Source organism: Balaenoptera physalus (genome assembly GCF_965194825.1).
Source record: "Balaenoptera physalus genome assembly, chromosome: 5".
NCBI lineage: Eukaryota > Metazoa > Chordata > Mammalia > Artiodactyla > Balaenopteridae > Balaenoptera > Balaenoptera physalus.
The window spans coordinates 60,297,304-60,317,730 of NC_138884.1; the positions used below are offsets into that span (position 1 = coordinate 60,297,304).

At 38.9% G+C, this 20,427-nt stretch overlaps 1 pseudogene across 1 annotated transcript; it reads right to left on the reverse strand.

The window, feature by feature from the left end:
* Positions 1 to 15,051: 15,051 nt before the first annotated feature.
* LOC309661790 (heterogeneous nuclear ribonucleoprotein K pseudogene) lies at positions 15,052 to 19,773 on the reverse strand (annotated as a pseudogene). The gene has a single exon. The product of its transcript is annotated as a heterogeneous nuclear ribonucleoprotein K pseudogene (transcript).
* Between the last annotated feature and the right edge of the window lie 654 nt (positions 19,774 to 20,427).

Below are 20,427 nucleotides of genomic sequence, written 5' to 3' on the forward strand. Positions count from 1 at the left end.
GTTTTTAGTGCTTGTTATCATTGGTGGGATTGTTTTTTCATTTGCTTGCTCTCTTCTTTCTTTTTTTTCATTTTTTCATTTTTTTATTTTTCATAATTTTTAAAAATTTTTTACTTTAATAACTTTATTTTATCTTTCTTTCTTCCTTTTTTTTTTCCTTTTCTACCTTTTCTTCTGAGCTGTGGGGCTGACATGGTCTTTGTGCTCCAGCCAGGTGTCAGGCCTGAGCCTCTCAGGTGGGAGAGCCGAGTTCAGGACATTGGTCCACCAGAGACCTCCCGGCTCCATGTAATATCAAACAGTGAAAGCTATCCCAGAGATCTCCATCTCAATGCTAAGACCCACCTCCACTCAATGACCAGCAAGCTATAGTTGGGCACTCTATGCCAAACAACAAGCAAGACAGGAACACAACCCCACCCATTAGCAGAGAGGCTGCCTAAAATCATAATGAGCTCACAGACACCCCACAACACACCACCGGAAGCCGTCCTACCCACCAGAAAGACAAGATCTGGCCTCATCCACCAGAACTGGAGGGCACCAGTCCCCTCCACCAGGAAGCCTACACAACCCATTGAACCAACATCATTCACTGGGGGTAGACACTAAAAACAATGGGAACTGTGAACCTGCAGCCTGTGAAAAGGAGATCCCAAATACAGTAAATTAAGCAAAATGAGAAGACAGAGAAATATGCAGCAGATGAAGGAGCAAGGCAAAAATCCCCCAGACCAAACAAATGAAGAGGAAATAGGCAGTCTACCTGAAAAAGAATTCAGAATATTGATAATAAAGATGAAAAAAATCTTGGAAATAGAATGGAGAAAATTCAAAAAACGTTTCACAATGACCTAGAAGAACTAAAGAGCAAACAAACAATGATGAATAACACAATAAATGAAATTAAAAATTCTCTAGAAGGGATAAATAGCAGAATAACTGAGGCAGAAGAACGGATAAGTGACCTGGAAGATAAAATAGTGGAAATAACTACCGCAGGGAAGAATAAAGAAAAAAGAATAAAAAGAATTGTGGACAGTCTCAGAGACCTCTAGGACAACATTAAATGAACGAACATTCAAATTATAGGGGTCCCAGAAGAAGAGAAAACGAAAGGGACTGAGAAAATATTTGAAGACACTATAGTTGAAAACTTCCCTAATATGGGAAAGGAAATAGTCAATCAAGTCCAGGAAGAGCAGAAAGTCCCATACAAGATAAATTCAAGGAGAAACACGCCAGGACACATATTAATCAAACTATCAAAAATTAAATACAAAGAAAAAATATTAAAAGCAACAAGGGAAAAGCAACAAATAATATACAAGGGAATCCTCATAAGGTTAACAGCTGACCTTTCAGCAGAAACTCTGCAAGCCAGAAGGGAGTGGCAGAACATATTTAAAGTGATGAAAGTGAAAAACCTACAACCAAGATTACTCTACCCAGCAGGAATCTCATTCAGATTCGAAGGAGAAATTAAAACCTTTACAGGCAAGCAAAAGCTAAGAGAATTCAGCATCAGCAAACCAGCTTTACAACAAACACTAAAGGAACTTCTCTAGACATGAAGCAAAAGAGAAGGAAAAGACCTACAATAACAAACCCAAAACAATTAACAAAATGGTAATAGGAACATACATATCAATAACTACCTTAAATGTAAATGGATTAAATGCTCCAACCAAAAGACATACACTGGCTGAATGGATACAAAAACAAGACCCGTATATATGCTGTCTATGAGAGACCCACTTCAGACCTAGGGACACATACAGACTGAAAGTGAGGGGATGGAAAACAGATATTCCATGCAAATAGAAATCAAAAGAAAACTGGAGTAGCAATTCTCATATCAGACAAAATACACTTTAAAATAAAGACTATTACAAGACACAAAGAAGGACACTACATAATGATCAAGGGATTAATCCAACAAGAAGACATAACAATTGTAAATATTTATGCACCCAACATAAGAGCACCTCATTTCATAAGGCAAATGCTAACAGCCATAAAAGGGGAAATTGATAGTACACAATAATAGTAGGGGACTAGAATACCCCACTTTCACCAATGGACAGATCACCCAAAATGAAAATAAATAAGGAAACACAAGCTTTAAATGACACATTAAACAAGATGGACTTAACTGATATATATAGGACATTCCATCCAAAAACAACAGAATACACTTTCTACTCAAGTGCTCATGGAATATTCTGCAGTATAGATCATATCTTGGGTCACAAATCAAGCCTTGGTAAATTTAAGAAAATTGAAACCATATCAAGTATCTTTTCCGACCACAACGCTATGAGACTAAATATCAATTACAGGAAAAAAACTAAAAAATACAAACACATGGAAGCTAAACAATACACTACTAAGTAACCAAGAGACATCTAAAGAAATCAGAGAGGATATCAAAGAATACCTAGAAACAAATGACAATGAAAACACAACGACCCAAAACCTATGGGATACAGCAAAAGCAGTTCTAAGAGGGAAGTTTATAGCAATACAACCCTGCCTCAAGACACAAGAAAAATCTCAAATAAACAACTTAACCTTACACCTAAAGCAATTAGAGGAAGAAGAAGGAAAAAAATACCCAAAGTTAGCAGAAGGAAAGAAATCATAAAAATCAGATCAGAAAGAAATGAAAAAGAAATGAAGGAAATGATAGTAAGATCAATAAAACTAAAAGCTTGTTCTTTGAGAAGATAAACAAAATTGATAAACCATTAGCCAGACTCACCAAGAAAAAAAGGGAGAAGACTCAAATCAACAGAATTAGAAATGAAAAAGGAGAAGTAACAACTGACACTGCAGAAATACAAAGGATCATGAGAGATTACTACAAGCAACTATATGCCAATAAAATGGACAATCTGGAAGAAATGGACAAATTCTCAGAAAAGCACAACATTTCGAGACTGAACCATGAAGAAATAGAAAATATAAACAGACCAGTCACAAGCACTGATACTGAAACTGTGATTCAAAATCTTCCAACAAACAAAAGCCCAGGACCAGATGGCTTCACAGGCGAATTCTATTAAACATTTAGAGAAGAGCTAACACCTATCCTTCTCAAATTCTTCCAAAATATAGCAGAGGGAGGAACACTCTCAAACTCATTCTACGAGGCCACCATCACCCTGACACCAAAACCAGACAAAGATATCACAAAAAAAGAAAACTACAGGCCAATATCACTGATGAATATAGATGCAAAAATCCTCAACAAAATATTAACAAACAGAATCCAACAGCACATTAAAAGAATCAAAAAAAAGAGAAAAAGAATCATACACCATGATCAAGTGGGGTTTATCCCAGGATTGCAAGGATTCTTCAGTATATGCAAATCAATCAATGTGATAACATCATATTAACAAACTGATGGATAAAAACCATATGATCACTTCAAAAGATGCAGAAAAAGCTTTTGAGAATATTCAACACCCATTTATGATAAAAACCCTTCAGAAGGTAGGCGTAGAGGGAACTTATCTCAACATTATAAAGTCCATATATGACAAGCACACAGCTAACATCGTTCTCAATGGTGAAAAACTGAAACCTTTTCCAATAAGATCAGGAACAAGACAAGGTGCCCACTCTCACCACTATTATTCAACATAGCTTTGGAAGTTTTAGCCACAGGAATCCTAGAATAAAAAGAAATAAAAGGAATCCAATTCAGAAAAGAAGAAGTAAAACTGTCACTGTTTACAGATGACATGACACTATACATAGAGAATCCTAAAGATGCTACCAGAAAACTACTAGAGCTAATCAATGAACTTGGTAAAGTAGCCGGCTACAAAATTAATTCACAGAAATCTCTTGCATTCCTATACACTAATGATGAAAAATATGAAAGAGAAATTAAGGAAACACTCCCATTTACCATTGCAAGAAAAAATATCTAGGAATAAACCTACCTAAGGAGAAAAAAGTCCTGTAGGCAGAAAACTATAAGACACTGATGAAAGAAACTTAAGATGACACAAAGAGATGGAGAGATATACCACGTTCCTGGATTGGAAGAATCAACATTGTGAAAATGACTCTACTACCCAAAGCAATCTACAGATTCAATGCAATCCCTATCAAACTACCACTGGCATTTTTCACAGAACTAGAACAAAAAATTTCACAATTTGTATGGAAACACAAAAGACCCCAAATAGCCAAAGCAATCTTGAGAAAGAAAAACGGAGGTGGAGGAATCAGGCTCCCAGACTTCATACTAAACTACAAAGCTACAGTAATCAAGACAGTATGGTACTGGCACAAAAACAGAAATATAGATCAATGGAACAGGATAGAAAGCCCAGAGATAAACCCACGCACATATGGTCACCTTATCTTTGATAAAGGAGGCAAGAATATACAATGAGAAAAGACACACTCTTCAATAAGTGGTGCTGGGAAAACTGGACAGCTACATGTAAAAGAATGAAATTAGCACACTCCTTAACACCATACACAAAAATAAACTCAAAATGGATTAAAGACCTAAATGGAAGGCCAGACACTATAAAACTCTTAGAGGAAAATATAGACAGAACACTCTATGACATAAATCACAGCAAGATCCTTTTTGACCCACCTCCTAGAGAAATGGAAATAAAAACAAAAATAAACAAATGAGACCTAATTAAACTTAAAAGCTTTTGCACAGCAAAGGAAACCATAAACAAAATGAAAAGACAACCCTCAGAATGGGAGAAAATATTTGAAAATAGAGCAACTGACAAAGGATCAGTCTCCAAAACCTACAAGCATCTCATGTAGCTCAATATCAAAAAAACAAACAACCCATCCAAAAATGGGCAGAAGACCTGAACAGACATTTCTCCAAAGAAGACGTACAGGTTGCCAACAAACACATGAAAGGATGCTCAACATGACTAATCATTAGAGAAATGCAAATCAAAACTACAATGAGGTATCACCTCACACCTGTCAGACTAGCCATCATCAAAAAATCTACAAACAATAAATGCTGGAGAGGGTGTGGAGAAAAGGGAAACCCTCTTGCACTGTTGGTGGGATGTAAATTGATACAGCCATTCTGGAGAACAGTATGGAGGTTCCTTAAAAAACTAAAAATAGAACTACCAAACGACCCAGCAATCCCACTACTGGGCATATACCCGGAGAAAACCATAATTCAAAATGAGTCACGTACCACAATATTCATTGCAGCTCTATTTACAGTAGCCAGGACATGGAAGCAACCTAAGTGTCCAACAGAAGAATGGATAAGGAAGATCTGGCACATATATACAATGGAATATTACTCAACCATAAAAAGAAATGAAATTGAACTATTTGTAGTGAGGTGGATAGACCTAGAAACTGCCATACATAGTGAAATAAGTCAGAAGGAGAAAAACAAATACCATATGCTAACACATATATATAGAATCAAAAAAAAAAAAAGTGGTTCTGAAGATCCTAGGGGCAGGACAGAAATAAAAACGCAGACGTAGAGAATGGACTTGAGGACAGGCGGAGGGAGAAGTGTAAGCTGGGACGAAGTGAGAGAGTAACATGGACATATATACACTACCAAGTGTAAAATAGATAGCTAGTGGGAAGTGGCCACATAGCACAGGGAGATCAGCTCGGTGCTTTGTGACCACCTAGAGGGGTGGGATAGGGAGGGTGGGAGGGAGACGCAAGAGGGAAGAGATATGGGGATATATGTATATGTATATGTGTAGCTGATTCACTTTGTTATAAAGCAGAAACTAACACACCATTGTAAAGCAATTATACTCCAATAAAGATGTTAAAAAAATAAAATAGAATAAAAAGTAAAAGAAAAACAAAAAGTTCAACAGAAGTTAATCTTTGCCCTTCCAAAAATATATGTACCCTACAGGCCTCAGAGAAACAACAATTTTCATACACAAAGTCCTTGCATCCATCATTGTATAGTGTCAGAGCACACCCTGGTTTTTCCAAGTTGTGGGGATTTGTACAAATTACACACCTCTCTTCACTTCAGTTTCCTTGTACTTAAATGAGATAATGAAAGTCCCATTCCAAAAGGTTGTTATGAATATTAATCAGGATAATGCATGTACAGTGCTTAACTCAATGCCAGCACATAGTAGATGCTCATTAAAGTTGGCTATTATTAAGACTATCCGAGTAGTACTGCAGAAACTTGGCCTCAGGCAAGTCACGTCTTCCTTCCAAGAACCCTCTGTCATGTGATGACAGTTTTCTCAATAGGTCCTTGGTCAGTTAAAGAAAGCAATGTGTGAAGGTGGCTTCATTAGGTGGAAACCATACAGAAATGTGTCAGGCAGCTAGTCTCAACCTGACTCAGGTTCTGACAGGAACAGGGTGGGTAGCCATTTACAGGACCTTCTGATCTCACCAGTAATCAGATCATTTACTGAAACACAAATTAGAGTTCCCTGAATATGCAGGTCTCAGTACTAATCAGGAAGAGCTTTCTTCTCACCATTATGTTATTTACCAATGCAGCGTCAAGGTAGAAATTGTCTTCAAATAATAGTAAAAAATAATGGCTGAAATGTAGTGAATTCTTACTATACAGTCTGTGGGCTAAGCACTTTATTTTACATTCTCAAATTTATGCTTACAGTAATGAAGTAGTACTATTTTTATGCCAATTTTCTAGAAAAGAAAACAGATCTTTAGAGAGGTGAAGGAATCAGCCTGAGGTCGCACACAAGATAGTGCATCTGTGCTTTGATCTGATCACAAGGAGCTCCGTTCCAGAGCCAGTACTTTTAATAACTCTTCTGCACTGCCTAACTGGGTCAAACCCACTACCTTGCTGAAATAATTCATTTTGAGTCACCTACAAGAAGCTGTGTACATGTGATATAGATGTAGCTTTTCAATGACCAGAGAAACAACCAAAATGTTATCTTTCGGACCAGGACACACTGCTGTGTTTCACCAACACTTTGCCCATATTGTATGGTTTCCAATGATCAGAAACTCTTGTGTTACTTGAGCAAATGCCAACTGGATATTTCATTGGTTAAAATATATTCTAACTGCATATGACCTGTTCATGAACCTTCTAATCTCTAAATAGGGATTATTCCTCAATACTACAACCTTTGTCATCAGCTAAACCATTAGAAATCCCAGTATCTCCTTAAGATGAAAGACAATGATGAGGTCCAGGTATCCTAAAGTCATATGGATGTTAGGTGGGAAGATTATGTGATCAGGTAGTCAGATTATTACACTGAAAACAATGGAATTGACCCTAGAATTTAACAGTCCTAAAACTAGGAGCCTTGTGACTGAATTGGTTGGTTGTTTTGCCATTGTGAAGGGCTTGCCTCTCGATTGATTTTTTTTTTTTAATTTTGAAAACAGTACATTTTATATTCGACACATATGTAGCACTTCTGCATTGGGTATATGAAGAAATTCATAAAGAAAGTCCCAGCCCTTGACAATTTTATATTTTAACTTGAAAATAAAGAAATTATAGGAAAGATATTTAGGAAAATTTAAAACAAAATATTGATGCAAAATGGTGATCACAACCATTGCTATACAGTTTATTTAGTCACCTATCTTGCATAGCCGAGAAATTTCTAAGTTGATGCCACTGGTGTACAGGCGCCATGTAGAATTGCTAAAGTTGTGATACATCTGAATTGGGACGGACACAAATGATGATAATCTTACTGACTTACACAGTGTTTTCTCTGTGGCAGACAATGCTTTCATTTAATCTTCCTTACAGCCCTACGACGTATGGGAGGAAAATGAGGCAGTGAGGGGAAAAGAGGTGCAGCATCTGAGGTCATAGAACTTGCAAGTGGCAGAGTTGGGATTTGAACCCAGAAAATATGCTCCAGAATCTTAGATCATCACTACCATACTCTGACTCAGTGTTACTCATAAAAGCTCAGCTTTAAGCCCAAGGCAACGGCTACTCATCAGGAACCCTAGGCAGGAAGTTCGTTCTCTGGGAAGACTGCAAGAGCTACCCAAACTGAGAATGATGGAAGAAGCACAAACTAACTGACCAGAATGACCAGCCCTCCGAGAATGGCCACTTACCAAGAGAGGGTGAGGGCAGGACGACCACCTAGGGGTGCTTCTATGTGCAAATGCCCCTCTGGCCCTCAGTGTTCATGATTCGGGAGAAAAGAAGGGTATCTGGTACATGTGAACTTTCCTGAGCATTACACAATATAACATGTTGCAGCAAGTCACCATTGGGGACTGAGGACAGAGGAGTCACAGGTCTCTGCTTCCCAGAAAATTACATTCTAAAGTTCCTTATTGGAAGCTATTCTTGATTCTCACTTCCCTCTGGCTCTCCTCGTATTTCTGTATTTCATTTTCAAGAAATTTCTAGTATTACACAGTGATTCCATCTTTTTCACACTGAGAAATGAGCTGACTGTCCACATTAATCAGTCAACTCATGAAAACCAGCTAAACAAGTTATAAGAAATCCTGCACCCTCAAGCCTTGCTCTGATTCAGACATAGCCATCAGAGAAGCATAGGATGTGATGTGAGCTGGTTCCCAGAACTATTGATATCCCTCAGCTATGGACTCCAAGACCAATGTGCAGTAACGAGCTCGGGACAAACGGAGGGCTTTGTGCTGCAAAAAACAGGCTAAGCGCCACATCTACTCTGTGTGTGCCAAGTAATGCCAATTCATGAGTTGACTCTGTCGACACCACTTGATACATTCACCATAAGCTGGAGGATCATTGACAAGCTGCCTCAAGTATGGTAATAGGAAAATTAGGAGGTATTCACTAATGCCAAGACAAGGAATTTGTCTTATAACTTTGCCAAGTTAACGTTGCATGAAATCGTGTGTTTTGAGATTATTTGCAACACAACATTTATCATACATCTCCTATGAGCCAAGAAATGAGTCAACTTCTTGGCATACAAAGATTAATAAGACACAGCCACCTCCAGTGAAGAACTCATAATACAGTATTAGTGGAAGCAACAAATGTCCATGATGTATTAATACAACAGGAGCAAAATTTGTCCTCTTTCCTCTCTGATTTCAGATTTAAATTTGATGCTAACCTAGTCCTTGTTTATAAATAAAAATGTAATTTGGCCTTCTTGGTCTTAGATTTTGAAGAGAGCAACAAAGATCATACTGTTTTCAACTTCTAGGTGAAAACTTTCAAAAAGCTTATGGCAATGTGATAAGAACTCTTTTACTAGAAACAAAATTTCCAAGATGCAAACTGAAGCCATTCTCAAGTAAAGAAATAAATCAGTTCGGGGATAACAAACCAGCTGATGATTCCCCGTGGGCCAGTGTAATTGCCTAATTCAGAGATAGTCTCAACAATGAAGAAGGACAACTGTTAATGGTGTTTTAAAGACCTACGTTGTCAATACACTAGCATATCCCACTTTTCCCTGCTAAGAGGATCCTGATTTGACCATGTGCTCTCCACAATGTGACAATGTGAATTCTGCCCAGGGATGAATTATGAGAAATCTAAATCCATAATGATGATCCCATTCTTATTTGTCAGTGATTGGTTCAGGGGTTGACCTGCGATCTGTTTCTGCTCAGTTAGATGACAGGGCAGTCAGCTAGGGAGTTTCCTAGATAGAACTTTTTTCCCTGATTAAATAGAGGTATATGATATACACTGTCATTCTACTAAGGGCGTTGTCCTGTGTAGGTATGATACCTGTGCAGATATGATACTTGGAGTTTCCACAGTCATCATGATGAAACACATTGTCAATGTGATAAGATCGGGAGAAACTTGGTAACATGGTCAAGCTGCTGAGCCATTCCTAAAACCATTATTTCATGACTTCCTGTTATGTGAGAGTATAATAAACAATTATTTATGCAAACAAGCAAAGTACTTTGTCCCAAACTCGAAGACAGCAAATAGGAAGGGCTGAGATTTCAAACCTAGATATAGCTGACTCAAACGTCATTGGCTTGGTCGTCTATGCCAGGCTAAAGAAGTAAAAAAAAAAAAAAAAACAAGAAAGTAAAAAATGGATATCAAGTATCCTGGCTCTCGCCTTTAAAGGCATACCACTAACGTGGATATTCCTGTGCCAGAGCCCGGACAAGTCCCAGATCTATTCAGGAGTTTCTGTTTTCTGTGCCAAAAGTCAAGGTCAGCTGTAGGGCAGCTGTAGTAGTCTGACCAGTGGAGTTTAGCCAAATGATTCTGGACAAGACAGTTCAGTTTAAAGCTGCTTTGGGGATTCAAATCTAAATCTCAGCAGTATCAACAATTCTCAACAGTTTTCAGTGTAAACAAACACTGCCTGAATAAGCATTCTTCTTGATTTTTAGTTGTGCATAAATTATCTTCTTTAAAAACTTTTCAGAGCAGTCAAATTTCTGAAGGTGTTCATATTATGTCAATACTTGAACAAATTTTTTCCTGATAAAATTGTGAGTCATCTTGTACTGAAGACAGAGGCATATATTTTTCATAAGTCAAAGTTACTGATATTTTAAGAAGGGTAGAGCAATTTGAAACACTCCTGGAGAAAGAATAACATTCTCCTAGCATGGATAAAGATGACAGTGGTCTCAGAAGTAAAAGCAATTCCTAAGAGAAATGCAAATCAGATCCACAATGAGATATCGCCTCACTCCTGTTAGAATGGCCATCAACAAAAAGACAAGAGATAGGTGCTGGTGTGGATGTGGAGAAAAGGGAACCCACGTACACCATTGGTGGGAATGTACATTGGCACAGACACTATGGAAAAGAGTATGGAGATTCCTCAAAAAATTAAAAATGGAACTACCATATCGTCCAGCGCTTCCATTTCTGGGTATTTATCCAAAGAAACCAAAAACACTAATTTGAAAAGATATAAGCACACCAATGTTCATTGCAGCATTATTTACAATAGCCAAGATATGGAAACAACCTAAGTGTGCATCAGCAGATGAATGGATAAAGAAAATATAGTATACACACACACACACACACACACACACACACACAGGAATGCTATTCAGCCATAAAAAAAGAAGGAAATCCTGCCATTTGTGACAACATGGATGGAGTTTGAGGGCATTATGCTGAGTGAAATAAGTCAGCCAGAGAAAGACAGATACTACCTGGTATCACTCACACATAGAATCTTAAAAAAAAATTCGTAGAAAAAGAGAACAAATTTGTGGTTACCAGATGCAGGGCGTAAGGGGTGGTGGAATTAGATGAAGGTTGTCCAAATGTACAAACTTCCAGTTAAAAGACAAATATGCCCTAAGGATGTAATGTACAACACGATGACTACAGTTTACACTGCTGTACTGTACATTTGAAAGTTGTCATGAGTGTGGTTCCTAAAAGTTCTCATCAGAAGGAAAAAAAATTGTTTGTACTTATATGAGGTGACAGATGTTTAAACATATTGTGATAATTATTTCACATTATGTCAAGTCATTATGCTGTATACCTTAAACTTATACAGGGATATATGTCAATTATTTCTCAATAAAACTGAAGGGGAAATAAAGCTATTGCTAGGAAAGGAAAGTATTTTTATAAAAGGCTTTTTCCCCAGAACTGGGTGGTGGCTGAAAGAGAGAGGAAAATAAGCATCTGAGTGTCTGACTGCTCAAAGTGTGGTCCGGGAACCAGCAGTAACGGCATCGCCTGAAAGAGTACTGGAAATGCAGAGGCTCGGGCCCCACCCCAGATCTATAGGATCAGAACTTGCAAGTTAACTAGACCTCAGGTGATTCACACGCACATTATAGTTTGAGAAGCAACAGCTTAGAGCAATGATTCTCCAGCTTGGCTGCACTTTGAATTTTCTGCAGAGCTTTAAAAAAACGCATGGCTGGATCCAACTCCCGGAACTTCTGATTTAATTGTTCTGGGTTACGGTTGGGACATTGAGGCTTTTTGAAGTTCCCAAGCAATTATAATGTGCAGCCAAGCACTGATTCAGTGGGCTGATAGTGGCATTCCAGTTTATTTGTTCTCCTCAGCGACACTAAGAAGTGTGTAAGTCTCTCAGCTTTAGACCTGAAGTGATGAGACCCTGTGACAAAAGAATGCTTTAGGATCCGATGTAGGACATTCAATAAGAAGTCATAGAATTCTGAGTGTAGACGTGCTTTACTTTACATAATAGATCTTTCCTTATAACTTACATGTTCAATGAATCTTTATAAATAAGAATAATTTTTGTGCTCTTTACATCTATCATTCATTGTGCTAGACAATTCTTTTTTAATCATTCCATAAACTCTTACAAAGAAGGTATTATTGTCCCTCTTTCACAGATTTGGAAACTGAGGGTTCAGAGATGTTAAGTTATTTTCCAAAGTCACACACCTGACAAACAGTGATGTCAGGATTTAAGGAGTGGTCTTTCCGTCTCCAAAGCTGATGTTCTTTCCCTTGATCTAATTGCTTCCATATACTTAAGCACAAGTCATATTCCAAATTCATCAAGTTTGTCATTTCTGTAAATACATCAGATAAATCATTTTGAAAAGCAAAGAGCTATTTGAAGGAATCACCCTAATTCATCTACTTTATACATTACGAGGTTTATATAGATTTTCCCAAAGGAATGTAGTCCAAGCTCCATCTTTAGCCCTCACTGGATGGGTTTTAAAACAAGTAACCAGGGTTACTTCACCTCCTTTCTTCTTGCTCTCCACCATCCCACCTCACCACTGGCTTCAATTAAAATGAAATTTAAAAGTTGCAAGCCAAAAGAAAATTACTTTGCTATTGCCATATGCATATATTCAGCTATCCAATTACTTGAGCTGACGGAAGTAAGCAAGGAATAATCAAAACTTTATTGCCCTGTATGGGTTTAGCAGGCCTTCTGTGGTGATTTTCCTAACAAGAAACTATGGAGACCCAGTAAGATGCTGCTGGTACCCTGTATTCAAACTATTTAAGAATGAAATTTACACTGCAAAGGAAATTCCCTATCACGAACACTTGGTGGGGCTTTTTTTGGGAGAATTTATAGCACAATATGCCACAACACATCACTTCTTTAGTACCAGACTGCTGGTCTCTGGGTCAAAGAACTGAGTTTACCTAAAATAAATTACTTAACTGACAAAAATGCCCTAAGAATGGGAAGAAAAACCTCCAAAACATTCTGGGCAGCGTGCACATGCCCCAACAGATAAAACAATGCCTTAGAGAGTCCATCAAATGGCTACTTCACCTGCAAATATATTGTTCCCAATACTTAGAAATTGACAAGCACTACGCTAAGTGCTGTATATGCATCATTTCATTGAAAACTCATAGCAGCTCTACAAAGAAGATTCTACTAATTTCATCTTACAAATGAAGGTGCTGAGGCAAGGAGACGTTAAGTGACTTGCATAAAACCATACTGCTTGTAACTGTGGACCTAAGAATTGAATGACTGCAACCTGTCTAGATCCCATGTCTTTAGCCCAATACTGCCACTTAGAGGTAAAATGGGATATCACTTCCAATAGGTCAAAGATTTAAAATGGAATGTCCTGGACTGGCCTGACCAGCATCTATTCCCTCTGTTCCTCCTACCCAACAGATCTCTGATTTTCCTTTAAGGAAATATCTGTAGTAACCATGTAGTAATCACACAGTAACCGTGATGTGAAAGTGGACTTATCCATTTCCACGGTTCCAGTTGACGGTCAATCAGCCTATTCTCAAACCCCTTGCAACTATGGTCAATGTACCTTAGTTCAATCTGCATGAAGAACAGGAAATATCATTTGATATGTAAGAAGTGCCACTTTCTACCCTGGAAATGGACAAGGAAGCCTGTCGCCCCTTCGTGACCATGCATCTTTGTGACTGTGGGGTGACGTCCGGCCTGGGATAAAGCCAGAATGAAGAAACAGAACCAAGCTCTTAACCAAAACATGTCTGATGCGGGATCGTCCTTTGGTTTTCAGTTACAGAAGCCGGTAAATCCACATTATTGTTTAAATCCCATTGACTCAGGTTTTCTGCAACTGAAAGCTCTTCATTGATAAATAGACACCAACACTGCATACTTTTGTGTTTGAAATGACTTTAAATGAGGGATTTACTTTCTACATGCTATAGTTTTAATAAGGGCATCCTTGTGGACATCTTCCTGGGATAAAAGATATAGAATTATCTCCAGACCCAAGCAGTAATCAGATCATTTTTATGCAGCTTATCTAGATTTTGTCATTTGAAATTCATGATAGGTTCATAAGACTAAAGGAGTTCACGCTGAGTCAGTCATATTACTATTCACCAACTTGTGTAACTGTGTGAAATACAAGTTATGTCAAACTCAAAGAAAACAAACTTTATTTTTCCTAGCATTATGGGAGTTTTATTTGGAAGTGAACTTTTAACTATCAATACAAATGCCAAGATACTACACAAAACATCCACAGGAACTTTTTTCATCTTTTTTTGAATAGTTCACAAATATTTCCTGCATAATCCAACATACAACAGAGAAATGGTACATCTTTTTCTTTCAATTTGCATACAATGGAAAAACAAGAATATATATATATTTTACAAAGTTTAGCTAACAGACACTACCAAGCTGACAGTTTTAAGTCTATAGGTGAGAAATTATCTAATAAAAAATAATCATAATTTATTTAGCATCAGTCACTTCCATAACCAAGTATTATTCTGATTAATAAAACTTGCCACCATTAGGCTTCTGGTATATTCTTATACCAACTACTCCATCTGTTGTATTGCTCCCCACCTTGGTTCTTCACAATTACAAACAGAAAATCGTTGCAAAGTAGGGGCAAGCATTTGCAAAAACAAACAAAAATCGCCAGCTTATTATAAGCATGAATGTATGGTGGAATTTCCTCCCAAGCAATGGACTTTCAAATCACTTAAGAAAACACCAATGTGATTTCTTGAATATCTTGAATGTGTCAAGATATTTTGCCTAAGTCCAAGAAGAGATTCATTTATTTATATCCAACAGGGGACTGAAAATTAAGCTTAGTGTTCAGTTTGGGGGAGTTTGGGGGGAATTCAGCCATTTTAAAAATGACTGTCTTACAGATGAATGGATAAAGAAGATGTGGCAATATATACAATGGAATATTACTCAGCCATAAAAAGAAACGAAATTGAGTTATTTGTAACGAGGTGGATGGACCTAGAGTCTGTCATACAGAGTGAAGTAAGTCAGAAAGAGGAAGACAAATACTGTATGCTAGCACGTATATATGGCATCTAAAAAAATGTTCTGAAGAACCTAGGGGCAGGACAGGAATAAAGATGCAGACGTAGAAAATGGGCTTGAGGACATGGGGAGGGGGAAGGGTAAGCTGGGATGAAGGGGGGGAGTGGCATGGACTACTATATACTACCAAATGTAAAATAGATCGCTAGTGGGAAGCAGCCGCATAGCACAGGGAGATCAGTTCGGTGCTTTGTGACCACCTAGAGGGGTGGGATAGGGAAGGTGGGAGGGAGACGCAAGAGGGAGGGGATATGGGGATATATGTATATGTATAGCTGACTCACTTTGTTATAAAGCAGAAACTAACACACCACTGTAAAGCAATTTTACTCCAATAAAGATGTTAAAAAAGAAAAAAGACCATCTTAAAAGAAATGACCACCAAAAACAGGTTCACTAAATTTATTTTAAAAATCATAAAACGTTTCTTGCAAAAGAGCATTACATTCGGCACACTGCTCTGAATAGATGCCAGGGACATATGGACTATTGTTACTTTTCCTCCCTGTCCCACCCCCCCCCCCCCACCAAATGTTACAGTGACCACAAAGCAAAGTGTTCACAATAATTACATGGGGGGATTTTTTTTTAAACCACCAACAATGAACAAAAATTAAAATTCACTCACTCTGCTGCTGTTTCAAAATTTCAATGTTCATTTTTGCACACCCTCCCCCAACCCCCAACCCTGTTTGCAAGGAAATAAAACATTTCATTTGGTGAACTGCAAAGATTTCGCTACACTTTGAACGCAGAGCACCTGTGAAGCAGAGGAATGTTGGCTTTATAAACAGAAGCAGATTAAAAAAAAAAAAAAAGATGCAGGACTCCTTCAGTTCTTCACTATTCTTAGAAAAACTTTCCAGAATAGTGCTTCACACTATAAAAAAGAAAAAAAAAATATCTTGCATTAGAATCCTTCAACATCTGCAGACTTCTTCACACTGTTCTGCAGCAAATACTGTGCATTCTGTATCTGGTCCTGTGTTCCTGTAACGGTAATGATCCGATCTTCGGACCCTTCTAAAGGCTCATCAATTTTGATAGAAGCTCCTGACTCATGACGGGTTTGTTTAATCCGCTGACCACGTTTGCCAATAATAGACCCAGCGAAATCTTTGGGAATAGTTACTTGTGTAGTAATAACAGGTCCACCAAGATCACCGTATGAGCCACGACCCCCTGCACAGGAATAATCATGTCCAGAGCCACCCTGTGGTTCATAAGCCATCTGTCACTCTGATGGGCTCCATGTATCTATTGCAGAGTCCCAGGTTTCATCAGCACTGAAACCAACCATGCCATCCTAACGGTCTCCAGGTCTTCCTCTTCTGTCAGGCCATTAGCTCTCCTCCTCTAGGTGGTGCTGGAGGAAGAGGAAGATTCCGAGCTCTGCCACCCCCCCGGCCACCTCGTCCAGGAGGAGGTCCTCGACGAGGGCTCATATCATCATAATCTCTTCTGGATGGAGGCATGAGACGCCCACCCCGACCAGGAGACATTCTGTCAAAACCACCTCTTCCCCGCATGGGAAATCCCAAGGGACATCCACGGCAGTCATCAAACATTGTAAAACCACCATAATCATAGGTTTCATCGTAAAAATTGGGATCATACGGCTGAGCACGTCCTTTGATGGGAGACTCTGATTTAAGATCAAGGATGATCTTTATGCACTCTACAACCTTAAAACGTTTTTCTCCAATAAGAACTACTCTGTCAGTGGATTGAGGACAACATTCCTGGAAAAGCTTGATTGTTGTCTGAGAGTTCTCTTGAAGTTCTTTGATTTTAGCACCTTTGACCCCAATAATTCCTCCAGCCAGACTCTGATGAATCAACAGTCTCAACTCGCAGTCAAAGTTGCATACTTTATAGTGTTGGTAATTTAAGCATTCCACAGCTTCAGATTCGAGCGGGAGCTGGCTGGTTGCAGTGGGTGATGGCAACTGCAGGCCCTCTTCCAAGGGAAGGATGATTTTCTTCAGAATTTCTCTGTTTCAATATCAGCACTGATACTCAATATGCGCTCGGGGCCACTGCTGTCTGGGACTGAAACACTGGCATTGCAGTCTGTATGGAAGAGCCTTAATATTCTTGCCTCTTTTTCCAATCACTGCCCCAGCATTGTTGCTCTGAAACAGAATGCGTAATTCAACCATCTCATCAGTGTTTCTAAATCTTTTAAAAGCTTGTTCCTCTTCCATATTTTCAGCAGGGTGTTTACCAAATTCGCCATTGGTTTCGGTGTTGGGAAAGGCTTCCTCTGGCTGTTCAGTTTCCATTTTCTTGTATTAAAGGGACACACCAATCAGTTATTAAATATAACCTTTCAGGGCAGAACTGAAGTGTTCTGGGCGGGACCAACTGACACCGTAGTGCTGCAGTAATCTATAGGCCGCAAATAAGCGGGAAGTAGGCAAGACGTCGAGGTTGATGCAGCAGAGGAACAGAGGATAATGACGCCTGCCAAGGAAAACAAGCTTTATTTTCTGAGAATCTGGAGCAAATGTTATCAGTCATAGGTACCTTTTAGTCTAAGAACAGGAAATGATGTTGAGAAATAAAACATGACCAAAAGGATTGTTTCTCATTTTGTTCAAAACCATTTCCTCCATGAACTTTTCCTCTAGGAATTCAAAGAACTACATAGATGGAACATGACTCAATCTCTCCACCGACGTCACTTATTGACAGTTGGGAATTTTGGCTTCCCCATGTCAGTACCCTGACACAGGTCTTTCTACTTATTTACCTGCAGGGAGTTGACTCAGAGGAAACCTCAGAGTTTCAAAATGCCTTACAGGCAAATGGCAAAACATGCACCAGCCAAACAGAAACTGGATTGTCGTCTTTCCATAAGCATTTCTATGTTTCTATGATAAATAAATAACTAAATATCACATCTATTAAAATACTTGGGAAGGAGGAAGATTGCCAAGCATTTAACAAAATTATTGTTGACCTATTCCATGTCTAAAGAAAAGAATACTGAAAAATTGAGGAAATCTGGAGAGAAAATACTGTGTAAATTAGAGATGTGAACCTGGAAAGCTAGATTAAGACAAATCAAGTTTACCTGCAACGTTCTAGCCAAGTTAAGTTGAAATTACTAATAGGTGAAGTAAAGAAGGTGTCACACCCTCCACTGGGACACCACCGTGGTTGAAAAAGCAGTGTGTGCTGCTCATTGTGTGAGGGAGAAATCACACCTTGGTGGGAGGGGGGGGTATCTCGTGAAAATGGCATTCATTCAGAAGAATTTATTTTTAAATTTGGACTTGCATTAGGTGATTTGGGGTGAGGGTTAGGAAACAGGGCTTCGCTCTGGACTGAATGTTGTCAGAAAGTGGGGCAATTCTATGGTTGGGTCTCTTATTAAATCTTACCTAGACAGAGGGATATCAAGACCGAGGCTAAAACTGTAACGAGTAAAGAAGCAGCAGGCATGTTGATCAGCCTGCACGGCCGGATGTTTGATCATTTTTGTGGCTTAGCCCACATTCATGATTTACTCTGTGTTCAGCTGTGGTTATAAAGTGGTCTTGTTTGTGTCTTGATCCATCAGGGTCACAGAGCAGCTTGCCTGATGTCAGTGTTCTGTGAAATTGTTTATTTCAAAAGAAGAACATGAAGGTCTTGCTGGGCGTACCAGCCCAGCTCCTGGAGGTTGGGGACAGCTTTTCTCTTTCTCAAAACCATACAAGATTTTCAGCGTCAAATTATATAAAGCAATTCTTCTTAATAAACAAAGAAACAGGTCCAAAAAGACTGAGAAGGAGACTTGTAAAGTTATAGTGTGAGTGAGGAGAAAATTGTTTTATCAAGTTGACAGCCACTTTCATTAGACAAGCTGATAAAATTTCTCATCTTCATCATTCAAAGTCAGATAAATTTTTTAAACTTTGTCAGTGCGAAGTTTCAAAATTAGTTAAATAAATTTTCTTTATGTCAAGAAAAACTGGGCAGAATTTTTAAGAGTCCACAGATACTGAGCTGGAAATATTTACAAAGCACGGGCTATACAGAAACATATTTTGATGTATGCCACAACAAACCTGCCTGAGCCTTTTGAAAAGTGATTAGGCCGTAGACGCCAGGAGGTATAAAAATATACATGTGTTTTGAGTTAGTAACACCGATCATAAGGCTTTATTCTTTGTAAATATTCTTTAAAAATAGAAAAATTACATGCTTAAGATGTTACCATCAAATTACTAGTGATAATTACAGTTTTTTTTTTTTAAAGGTGCTGTCAAAAGCAGTACTCTTTTTTTAAATTTATTTAATTAATTAAGTTATTTTTGGCTGCATTGGGTCTTTGTTGCTGCACACGGGCTTTCTCTAGTTGCTGCGAGCGGGGGCTTCTCTTCATTGTAGTGCACGGGCTTCTCATTGCAGTGGCTTCTCTTGTTGCAGAGCACGGGCTCTAGGCACGCGGGCTTCAGTAGTTGCAGCACTCAGGCTCAGTAGTTGTGCCTCTCGGGCTCTAGAAACGCAGGCTCAGTAGTTGCGGCCCACGGGCTTAGTTAGTTGCTCCTCGACATGTGGGCTCTTCCCAGACCAGGGCTCGAACCCATGTCCCCCGCATTGGCAGGCAGATTCTTAACCACTGCGCCATGAGGGAAGTCCCTAGTTACAGTTTAATAGCATCCTAATTTCAAACAATAGGAGAAACAATAAATTTGCATCTAAGTCTCCTAGATTATCTACTAAGGCAAAATTTAACTGATCATTACTAGAGGTGCTATGGCCCGTCAAAGTTGTCCTGCTTTGGAGTCCAATGCGTCTTTTATCTCCACCTTATCAGTCATCGGATATGGGTAGGGCCCAGAAGGCTATGAGCTTAGGTGAAGTCAGCTCACCTCGGCAGTTCACCTCAGCAACTGAGGCAATTTCTGAAGGGTCTGAGCTGAAGGTCATCTGCTCACGGTATTCCAGTAGTGTTACTGAGTCCAAGCTCATTCTGCTTGCCCCACGACAGGCCGATAGATCGGGAGGTGAGGTGTTGGGGCAAGGTAGAGCGACTTTATTCAGAAAGCCGGGAGTCCGAGAAGACGGCAGACTAGAGTCCTAGAGAACCCTCTTCCCAGGGTCTGCATGCTAGTTTCTTTTATAGAACAGAGACGGGGGAGGTGAGGAGGTAAAGTAAAAAAGGCCATAAGTTTTGCAAATGTCT